The following is a 9,763-nucleotide window of genomic DNA, read 5'->3' as shown; positions in this document are numbered from 1 at the left end:
GCCTGCAGCCAGCCCTGCACCCCCTGCCCACAGCCAACCCTTGCCGCACCTTCTGCCCTGTCTCCAACCAACCCCTGCCGCACCCCCCTGCAGCCCTGCCCAAAGCCAGCTAGCCCCACACACACCCCTGCCTGCACCAGCCCCGCCCCCCTGCCCTGCCTGCAGCCAGCCCTGCACCCCCTGCCCACAGCCAACCCTTGCCGCACCTTCTGCCCTGTCTCCAACCAACCCCTGCCGCACCCCTCTGCAGCCCTGCCCAAAGCCAGCTAGCCCCACACACACCCCTGCCCGCACCAGCCCTGCACCCCCTGCCCTGCCTGCAGCCAGCCCCGCACCTCCTACCCAGTCTCCAGCCAACCCCTGCCGCACCCCCCTGCCTGAAGCCAGCCAGTCCCGCACTCCTCTGTCTCCATCCCTGCCAACCCCTGCCACACACCCCTGCGACCCTGCCTGAAGCCAGCCAGCCCGCCCCACACACCCCTGTCTCCAGCCAGCCCCGCACCCCTTGCCCTGCCTGCAGCCAGACCCTACCTCCAGTCAGCCCCTGCTCTGCTCCAGCCAGCCCCATGTCCACTGGTGCCCTGCAGTTCCTAGGGCAGTAACCCTGCACACCTGCTTCAATGAGGGGGGCAGGGAGCAACTGGGACCCACACATGTGCACACCACTAGGGTGACCAGACAGCAAGTGTGAAAAATCAGGACAGGGGGTGTGGGGTAATAGGAGCCTATATAAGAAAAAGACCCAAAAATCGGGACTCTCCCTATAAAATCGGGACATCTGGTCATCCTAGCACACCCCCAGGGAGTGGCGGGGACCCACACATGTGAAACAGCGGTCATTAATAACCGATCAACAGCATATATGCCACAATGTACATAATATATAATTTTATTATTTATATAGTTATGAAAAGTAAATAATACGTGGAAGAAATGAAAGGCTTTTATTTAACTTTTTTTTTTTTGTTAGCCATCCCTGCCGGGGCCCCGCCGAAAATGTTCGAATTGGGCCCCGCACTTCCTAAAGCCGGCCCTGCCCACGGCTAGAAAGCAGCTGAGCAAAGCGCCTCTAGCTCTCCCTAGCCAGCTGGGACTGGCCCACGGTTCGCCTCAGCGTCTCTTTTTAGGGAATACCGCTTAGGTGTGCGAGCGACAGGCCTGACCATGCACAGAGGCACTAGGGTATCCCACCGCAGTGTGTTACAGAGACACCAGCATCACGCCTGTGTCACGGTAGTGCCTAGACGTCCCCGCTGAAACCAGGGCCCCAGTGTGTAGGTAAAACGCAGCACTTAACCATTGCCAAACCTGGGAACCACCGGGGAGGCTGGCCAGTGATCACCAGCCAAACCATTAATGAGGGGGAAACTGAGGCACGGAGCGACAAACGGATTTACTGAAGGTCATCGAGTCAGTCAGAGCTGGGATTAGAACATCTGGTTCCCAGTCCCACGCACAGACCGCCGCCGAGTTTCCGAGTAAAGGGTTAACCAGTCCTGTGTCAGAGGCGCACCTGCAGTGCTGTTGGCTGAGGGCCACAGGGCATGACTCCTCGGGCGGCAGGGCCCAGGCTGGGCTTCGGAGAAAATGTCCCCATGGACAGAGTCACACAACTGGCGCCCAGTGACCAGCTGTTGGGGACGGCGGTCTGGACTGGATGCTTTTCTATGGCGATGTCTATTGTCTGCTCAGTCTAATGTGAGCTTCCTACCAGAGTGCCTCTCCTCTGCCCTGGAGGGGCTGCTTTTAGGGCTCAGAAGGGACGTCAGTCTCCTGGGCCATTTATTCCTTGGCCTTTTGCTGAGGCAGGGCCGGTGCAAGGACGTTTTGCACCCTAGGCGAAACTTCCACCTTGCGCCCCCCCCCCCCCCCCCCTGCGGCAGCTCCCCACCCCCCGGCCCAGGGATCCGTGCGGCAGCTCTGACCCAGGGGAACCCCTGGGCTGCCGGCGGCGCGCTGACTCGGGGTTCTCCTGGGGTGCCAGTGGCGCGCTGACCCGGGGAACCCCTGGGCTGCCGGCGGCGGCTCAGATTCTCTCTGCCTCCCAGCGCAGCGGCCGCTGTTAAAAAAAAGAAAAAAAAATTGGGGGCGCCGCTTTTTGGCGCCCCCAAAACTTGGCGCCCTAGGCACCGGCCCTGCTCTGAGGCTGCCATCGGGGCTGCCAGCTCACGCTGTGCTTGGGGTCAGTGGTTTGAATCACCGCTGGGAGAAGACCTGTGACACCTGTCACATGGCAGCGGACTGTGCCCCCGAGTCCAGTGGTGACTTTACCGGACCCACAGGGGGCAGCTGTCCGATGCTAACAGCTGCTGCTGGGGGCGTCTGTCTCAGTCATTCCAAATCCCCTAACTCAGGCGTTCCCTCACTAACAGAGCTTTCTGACTGCGAGAAAAAACAGGGAAATGTCGGGCTGGAAGGGACCTCGATCGGATATCTAGTCCAGTTCCCCTGCGCTGAGACAGGCCCAAGTAATCCTAGCCCATCCCCCACAGGTGTTTGTTCTTAAAAGCCTCCAATGATTCCACAACCTCCCTAGCTAACCTGGACCGGATGCTTCACTACAGTCACAGCGAGAGAGTTTTCCCCCACCTCTAACCTAAATCTCCCTGGCTGCAGATTAAGCCCATTACTTCACATCCGACCTTCAGCCGACAAGGAGAGCAATTGATCACCGTCCTTTTTATAGCAGCCCTTGAGTGATGTCATCCCAGGAGCATTTTGTCTCCAAGCAAAGAGATCAGCCGCCTGTTCATTTATTACTGCGCAGCTCGGTAATTAAAGGCCTTTGCTCTTTGGCCTCGGGTCTCACGCCGCCCCAAATTGTGCCCCTTGGTCGCTCAGAAACGTGTCACCTCTGCTCTAGCTGTCGAGGGCCTTTTAGCTCCTTTAGCACCAGCGAGGTCTCGGTTGCAATGAGCCATTCTAGGGTGGGAAATGGACAGAGAATTTTTGAACCTGCGCTAGTCTTTTAATAACTAGCTCTTGATAATAAGGCTTGGCACCGAGAGGGCGGTTTTCACCCAGAGATCTCAAAGCAATTTAGAATGGGGTGGAATATCATCAGCGGGGGGAAACTGAGGCACGGAGGACTGAAGTGACTTGCACAGCGAGTCGGGGCAGAGCTGGGAAAAGAACCCCGGAGTCCTGTTGCCCAGTCCAATGAGAAATGGCTAGACCACACGATGCCACCTCAAATCCTTGCGGTGTTAACTGGGATGGAACATTCTTGGGGGCTGCCAGTTGCCCTGATGGCGGGGAGGGGGCCTCTGGGTTTCCTCTCAGCTATTTTCCCGTTCTCTCATCAGATCCCACCTCAGCCACAGCTGTTTTTTCAGCCGGTGACAGGTTCGCTCCCGTGATGTCGTTTCTGTCCCTAACCCTCTCCGTCCGCCCCAGGGCTGAGGGGTTCCCAGGGAAATTCCAGCTACAGCTTCTGCTTGGGCCTCCAAGCGGGACTATTCTCAGAAACCCTACAAATATCCAGAGAGCTGCCTGATGCTGTCTTAACATGCGCGGCTCTTTCTGTTTTAGCACGTCGGCATTTTGGGGGATGAAAATGGGTGGCTCAAGGGTTTAGAGAGAGGCTCCTGTGTCCTGGCCAAACCCTGGCCGAGGTGGAGAGGACCTTGGGACCTACCTAACCCCCCTCAGTCAGGGGTAGACTCCTCCTTCGCTTCCTGCCCTATACCCTGCTGTTGCGCCATTAAACAACAACAGCCTTGAGGAGCGATTCCTGGCTGTAGCTAGTGACGTGCGGTGCCGGTGGGCAGAGTGCAGGGGGCTGTACGAGGCAGTGCGTGTGCATCTGGCCACAGGGCCTGGGCTGATCTATTGCTTTTGGCACAAGGCCGCAGGGAGGGAGCAGTCTGTGAATGAGGTGATCAGGTCGTTCTCTGGCTCAGCTCCCACAGCAATAGCGCGTCTGGCCACTCGCCCGGCCCATAGGAAACTCCCCACGCCATTTCTGCTCTCTAGTCAATAACCTCGAGCTGGCGGGAGAGGGAGAGAATTGTTGCCAAAGAACTCCCAGCTGGAGGGATTTGGGAATATCCTTCCCACTGCCAGCCACCAGCCCACATCCTGGATGCGGGGTCAGCTGGGTATCTGGGGAAGAGCTCACCAGCCACTCGCTGGCACCACAGCGGTGCTTATCTCCCTGCTCCGGTCCTAGCAGGCTCTTCGCACATCCGCTGATGGCGAGTGGCTGTGATTAGTCCTGCTAAAAATATCCACGAGGGACTGACTGCTTGTGGGCCATCTCAACTCCTTCCCAGGAGGGAGGAAGCGCTTTTGAGGCCAAAGAAATAGGAAACAGAGCTCAGGGCCAGGTAGAGGCATCTGAGGCTAGACAAAGTGATCTTGCTGCAGGAGCTAGAATTTGACTGGGCAGCACAGAGATCTTGCATGTAGAATTAAACTACCCAGATCCCTTCCCGGGCAGCCGAGGAGCAGGTTCTTGATTTGCCTGGGTGCTCAGCCATTGGCACCTGGAGAAGATTATCTCCAGCCTGGACAAGCTCAGCAGCGCTGCCCGCATTTAGCTAACGTGGCTGTCCCTCAGCGCTGCGTAATTGCCGTGTGTCCCCCGCATCATGGCTTTATGCTGTGAAGCGGTATTTTCCATGGGTTGAAATATACATCTGTAGCCAGAGAGACCCCTGCACATCATGTATAATCCCTGTCCCCCGCTTGGGAATTCTGCACCCAATCTCCGGCCGCTTGAAATGAACTCTTGCTATGGAGCAAAAAGAGGAAGGATGGCCTTGCGGTTAAGACCCTGGATGCAGAGCGGAATTCAAATCTCAGCTCTAGAATCGGCGTATTTTTGAGCGGTCATATCGTCTGGGTTTTAAAAGGCTTCATGGATGACTGGAGAATAGGTCAGACTGTGACATTGCGTGTTTATTTCGGTTTGAGTCGGCATGTGGACACTCCTATTTTGGAATGAAAGTGGTTAAAATTAATTTAACTAAGGCTCCGTCTATGTGTAGTTTTTGCACTGATCTACCCAAATCGGACTGAAAACAGATCAGTTAAATGAATGCAGTTGCCTAGAGTGGATGCAGTTATATCGATTTCAAAGTGTTTATGTCAGTTTTGTCAATTTCAACTTTTCTCAGAACAGCTTGCATCCTATGGACACAATACTTTTAAACTTGCAGCCAATATCAACCCTTTGACATTGATATAACTGTGTCCCAGGTAGGAGTTTGCACCAATGTATCTGTTTTTATTCCCATTTACAGGAGTGATGTGAAATTGCTGGAGACATTTCTCCATGGAGACCAGGCTTTAGGCTGGACACAAACTGACTTGAGCTAAATCAAATTCAACCCTTTTCATTCCAAAACAAAAGTAGTCACCCACAGACCTGTCTGGAAATAACGAAATCAGGTGCAATTCACACCTTTTTGTTATTTCGGAGCAAATGTGTGTGTAAACCAGCCGATCCCCTTATCAAACCATTCAAAAAACTGAACTGTAGCTAACAACCTGACAGTATCCTCTTCATCACTAGACCTTGTTTCCATGAACACAATCGTCCCTGTCAGTGGTACATACACAGCCCCCGTTCCCATGGTAGCTGAGCACCTCACAGGCCTTGGTTAATTTCTCCTCACAACCCCCTGTCAGGCAGGGCAGGGCTGTTATCTCCACATTGGAAACTGAGGCACGGACAGACATGCCCAAGGTCACATAAGAAGTCTGTGGCAGAGCAGGGAATTAAACGTGGATATCTGGCTAGCACCCTGATCATACCCCAGGCCCATATCCAATAGCTGGTGTTAGCCATCAGGGCGTACACAGGGGCAATCAAAACCGGCTCAGGTCAGGTCTACACTACAGGCTGGCAGGTGTTATGAGTTGGGTGAAACCTTCTTATGGATTGGGTTAAAACCCCAATGAGATTGAGAGGCGTGAACTCACCCTGCAATTAACAGCACTGTAAACGGAACCCCTATTGAAGACAAAAGGTGGGTGTGAACCTGCCCAGGAGTTTTTGGGCTGAGTGTTGTTTTGGGTAGGTGTGTGTGGGAGGGAACATGCAGCGGATAAGGTCACAGCCAAGAACAAAAAGAGAGGCAATCAGAAGAAGAGAGGCAAGAAAGCCAAGCAGGAGCTTGTGTGACCCAGGAAAAAGAGGGGGGAGAGAGAGAGCGCACTTTGGAGTCTGGTGTTGGCTAAAGAAGTTTGGGGAGGTGTGTGGGGCTGGAGAGCTAAGAAACGGCTAGTTTTCTTTTTGTATGCAGTCAGTGATGTTGGTCCCAGGATATTAGAGGCAGGGGAGGTAATATCTTTTATTGGACAAAAGCAACAGGGAGTCCGGTGGCACCTTAAAAACTAACCGACTTATTTGGGCATAAGGTTTCGTTTTTAACCCACGAAAGCTTATGCCCAAATAAATCTGTTAGTCTTTAAGGTGCCACCGGACTCCTCGTTGTTTTTGTGGATACAGATTAACATGGCTATCCCTGATACTTGACACCATTTACTGGACAAGTTTCTGTCTCCCACCAACAGAAGTTGGCCCAGTAAAAGGCATTGCCTCACCCACCTCAGGGCCGGCTCCAGGTTTTCTGCTGCCCCAAGCGGCAAAAAAAAAAAAAGCCGCGGCAGCGCGATTGCACCGCTCCACTCTTCAGCCCGGCAATTCAGCGGCAGGTCCTTCGCTCCAAGTGGGACTGAGGGACCCGCCGCCAAAGACCCAGACGTGCCGCCCCATAGCGGCCGGCGTGCCGCCCCTTGGTATTGGCCGCCCCAAGCACCTGCTTCCTTAGTTGGTGCCTGGAGCCGGCCCTGACCCACCTTGTTGCATTTGTTTCTGGTTCCTTCTGTGTTCAGAGACACAGGACTCTGTACCTTCCTTGTAAATAAACAAAAGCGCATCAAAGAAAACCCCCAGCTCCTGTCAATTTCGGCTCTCAGCTGGACCACCCACAGAGCCCTGAACTTCTGACTAGCGGCTTTGGTGGAAATGGGGCAACATTGGCATCACTACACCAGCCAACCTCCCTAGCGGAGATGCAGCTTATACCAGCCAAAAAAGAGCTCTGGCCAGTGCAACTGGTACCAGTTCCCTCAGCAAAATAAGCTATGCCAGCAAAAGGACTTTCATGCTGGTATAATGGCATCTGTGCTAGGCGTTGGGCCAGCATAGAAGTGTCGGGGCGGGGGAATCACACCCCAAACCAACACTGTTATACTGGGCAAAATCTCTAGTATAGGCCTGGCCTGAGGGGAATCTGTGGAATCAGATGTGGATATAACTGTTATGCCTTTTCTTTTCTTTGTGCCATGCGTTTAAATCTCGGAGACTCTGCTAGATGCAGAAACGGGGGGTTATTCCTGGGTTCCGGTCAGTGCAGAGGAGAGAGAGGAGAGACGCGCACCCTGTGCTCTCACCCACGGACACTTGCCGTTGGTTCTTTCTTGGTTTGCCGTCAGCCATGATTTGGGGGAGAGGATGTGTTTATTGTTTGTAGACAGAGAAAACATACCAGGCCCGAAGCTGCATTTAAAACACTCCCCAGCCTCAGGAAAAGCCTGTGGAAATCAGTGGCCTGCATCCTGATGGAGTGGAACAATAGCGCCAGCAGCAGTGCAAATGTAAACCTCCCTCATTTCTTTTTAATGGGGTGTTAACTTCAAAGCCCAGGGGTGACTATTTAAATACTAACGCTGCTGAAGCTTGAGTCATTGCAATGTAAGGGTAGGGGCCAGCTGTGTCCTGTCTGACTGTGAGCGACTCCCCCTTCAATCCCACCCTCATGCACTCACACAGGCAGCTGGCCTGTGAACCTGTCAAGCAACACAAGGCATGTCTTCTTGGCGTGGCGGGTTTTTTTTAATAGCCGCGTCTAACCTTTTGTGTGGCTTGACAGGTGCGTGACCTCCACTGAGGTGCAGTTACCCGCGAATATCTACTACAGCTGCAAGAGTGCGTACCCTCCCCACACCCAGAGAGCAGCGGGCTTCGATTGGGAGGGGGAATCCAAACCATCTCTGCCTCTGTTGCTAGGACATCTAGGCAACCTTTGAACTAGTGGCCCCAAATTAAAATTAAAATTCAAAAAAAATTAAATGAATGGAGATATCTTATCTCCTAGAACTGGAAGGGACCTTGAAAAGTCATTGAGTCCAGCCCCCTGCCTTCACTAGCAGGACCAAGTACTGATTTGTGCCCCAGATCCTTCAAGGATTGAGCTCACAACTCTGGGTTTAGCAGGCCAATGCTCAAACCACTGAGCTATCCCTCTCCCCCAAAATTAATGCTGATTGGTTTAAACCTGTGGCTCTCAACCTTTCCAGACCACTTGCCCCTTTCAGGAGTCTGATTTGTCTTGCGTATCCCCAAGTTTCACCTCACCTAAAACCTCCTTGCTTACAAAATCAGGCCTCAAAATACAAAAGTGTCACAGCCCGTTAGCACTGAACAATTGCTGACTTACCATATTGTAAAATGAAGCGATTGGAATATAAATAGTGTTCCTAAAATGTCAGTGTATAGTATGTCGAGCAGTATAAACAAGTTATTGTCTGTATGAAATTGTAGTTTGTACTGACTTGGCTAGCCTGTAGTAAAACTAGGCAATTATCTAGATGAGTTGATTACCCCCAGGAAGACCTCTGGGTACCCCCAGGGGTACGTGTACCCCTGGCTGAGAACCACTGGTTTAAACGACCCGGTTTGTTTAACTGGGACAACTTAGCGTGTGGCCATGCTTCTGTTGGTTTCAAACTGGCTATACTGGTTCATTTCTCAGGCCTTGCCCACGCTAGAAAGTTGTACCATTGTGAACGTACTGCTAGAGTTAAAGCAGTATATTCTTTCCCAGTGCGAATGCAGTGGTATCCTATGAAGGTGCTTTATACTGGTGTCGCTTATTGTGGTACAAGAAGGGGACTTTATACTGGTTTAACTGTCTATGCTAAGGTGTGGTATATTATTTAATATAATGGTAAATATCCCCTGCTCGCTGACATAGATAGTTATACCAGCACAAAAATGGCGTGTGCAATCTAAACCACTATAAAGCAGGATTAAATCCACTGAGCAGTGTATACACACACAGTGGCACCAGTGGCACTAAATCGGTTCCGAATCCCACCTTTAGTCTTCGGGTGTAGAGCAGGCTTTGGAAACCTCAGAACGTGTTTCTGGGCACCAATGGAAACGCAGTTAGTAATAAGGCCTTGCTCTCCTATAACAACCTTCCTTTGAATGAGTCAAAACAGTTTGCAGAGGGGCATTGGTATTTTATGGATGGGGAAACTGAGGCACGGGATGTGAGCTGACTTGATCAAGGAGTTAGTGTCAGAACTGGGAATAGGCCTCTGGAGTCCTGTGGCCTGTGCTCCTGCTCTAACCCCTAGGTAATGCTGCCTCCCCACATGTGCATTATTAAATGTGAGGCTTGTTTTCTGTTACATCCTTCTCCCGAAAGGCGCCCCCTTATGCAGAGACATTCACCCATCAGTCCAGGGCTACTTATGACAGTTTCAGGTTTCTGCCACTACCTTATCCATCCCCTTTTCACCTGCCACTGTTCAATAATACAGACCATGCTAGGTGAGTGCAAACAGCTAGGGATGCGCAGCCCATCCCAAAGGGCTGTGACGAATGCATCTGGATCATTCCCTTCCACCATGAGAATTGTGCTGTACAGCACCACCAGGTACGTGGCAGTTAGCTGGTATGGCCTCACCGTAGCGGAACGTAAGCACTTCAAATAACTGCCCTGATTCACCACATCACAGAAGC

The sequence above is a fragment of the Trachemys scripta genome, chromosome 10, assembly GCF_013100865.1.
Source record: "Trachemys scripta elegans isolate TJP31775 chromosome 10, CAS_Tse_1.0, whole genome shotgun sequence".
Taxonomy (NCBI): domain Eukaryota; kingdom Metazoa; phylum Chordata; order Testudines; family Emydidae; genus Trachemys; species Trachemys scripta.
This window is presented reverse-complemented; position numbering follows the sequence as displayed.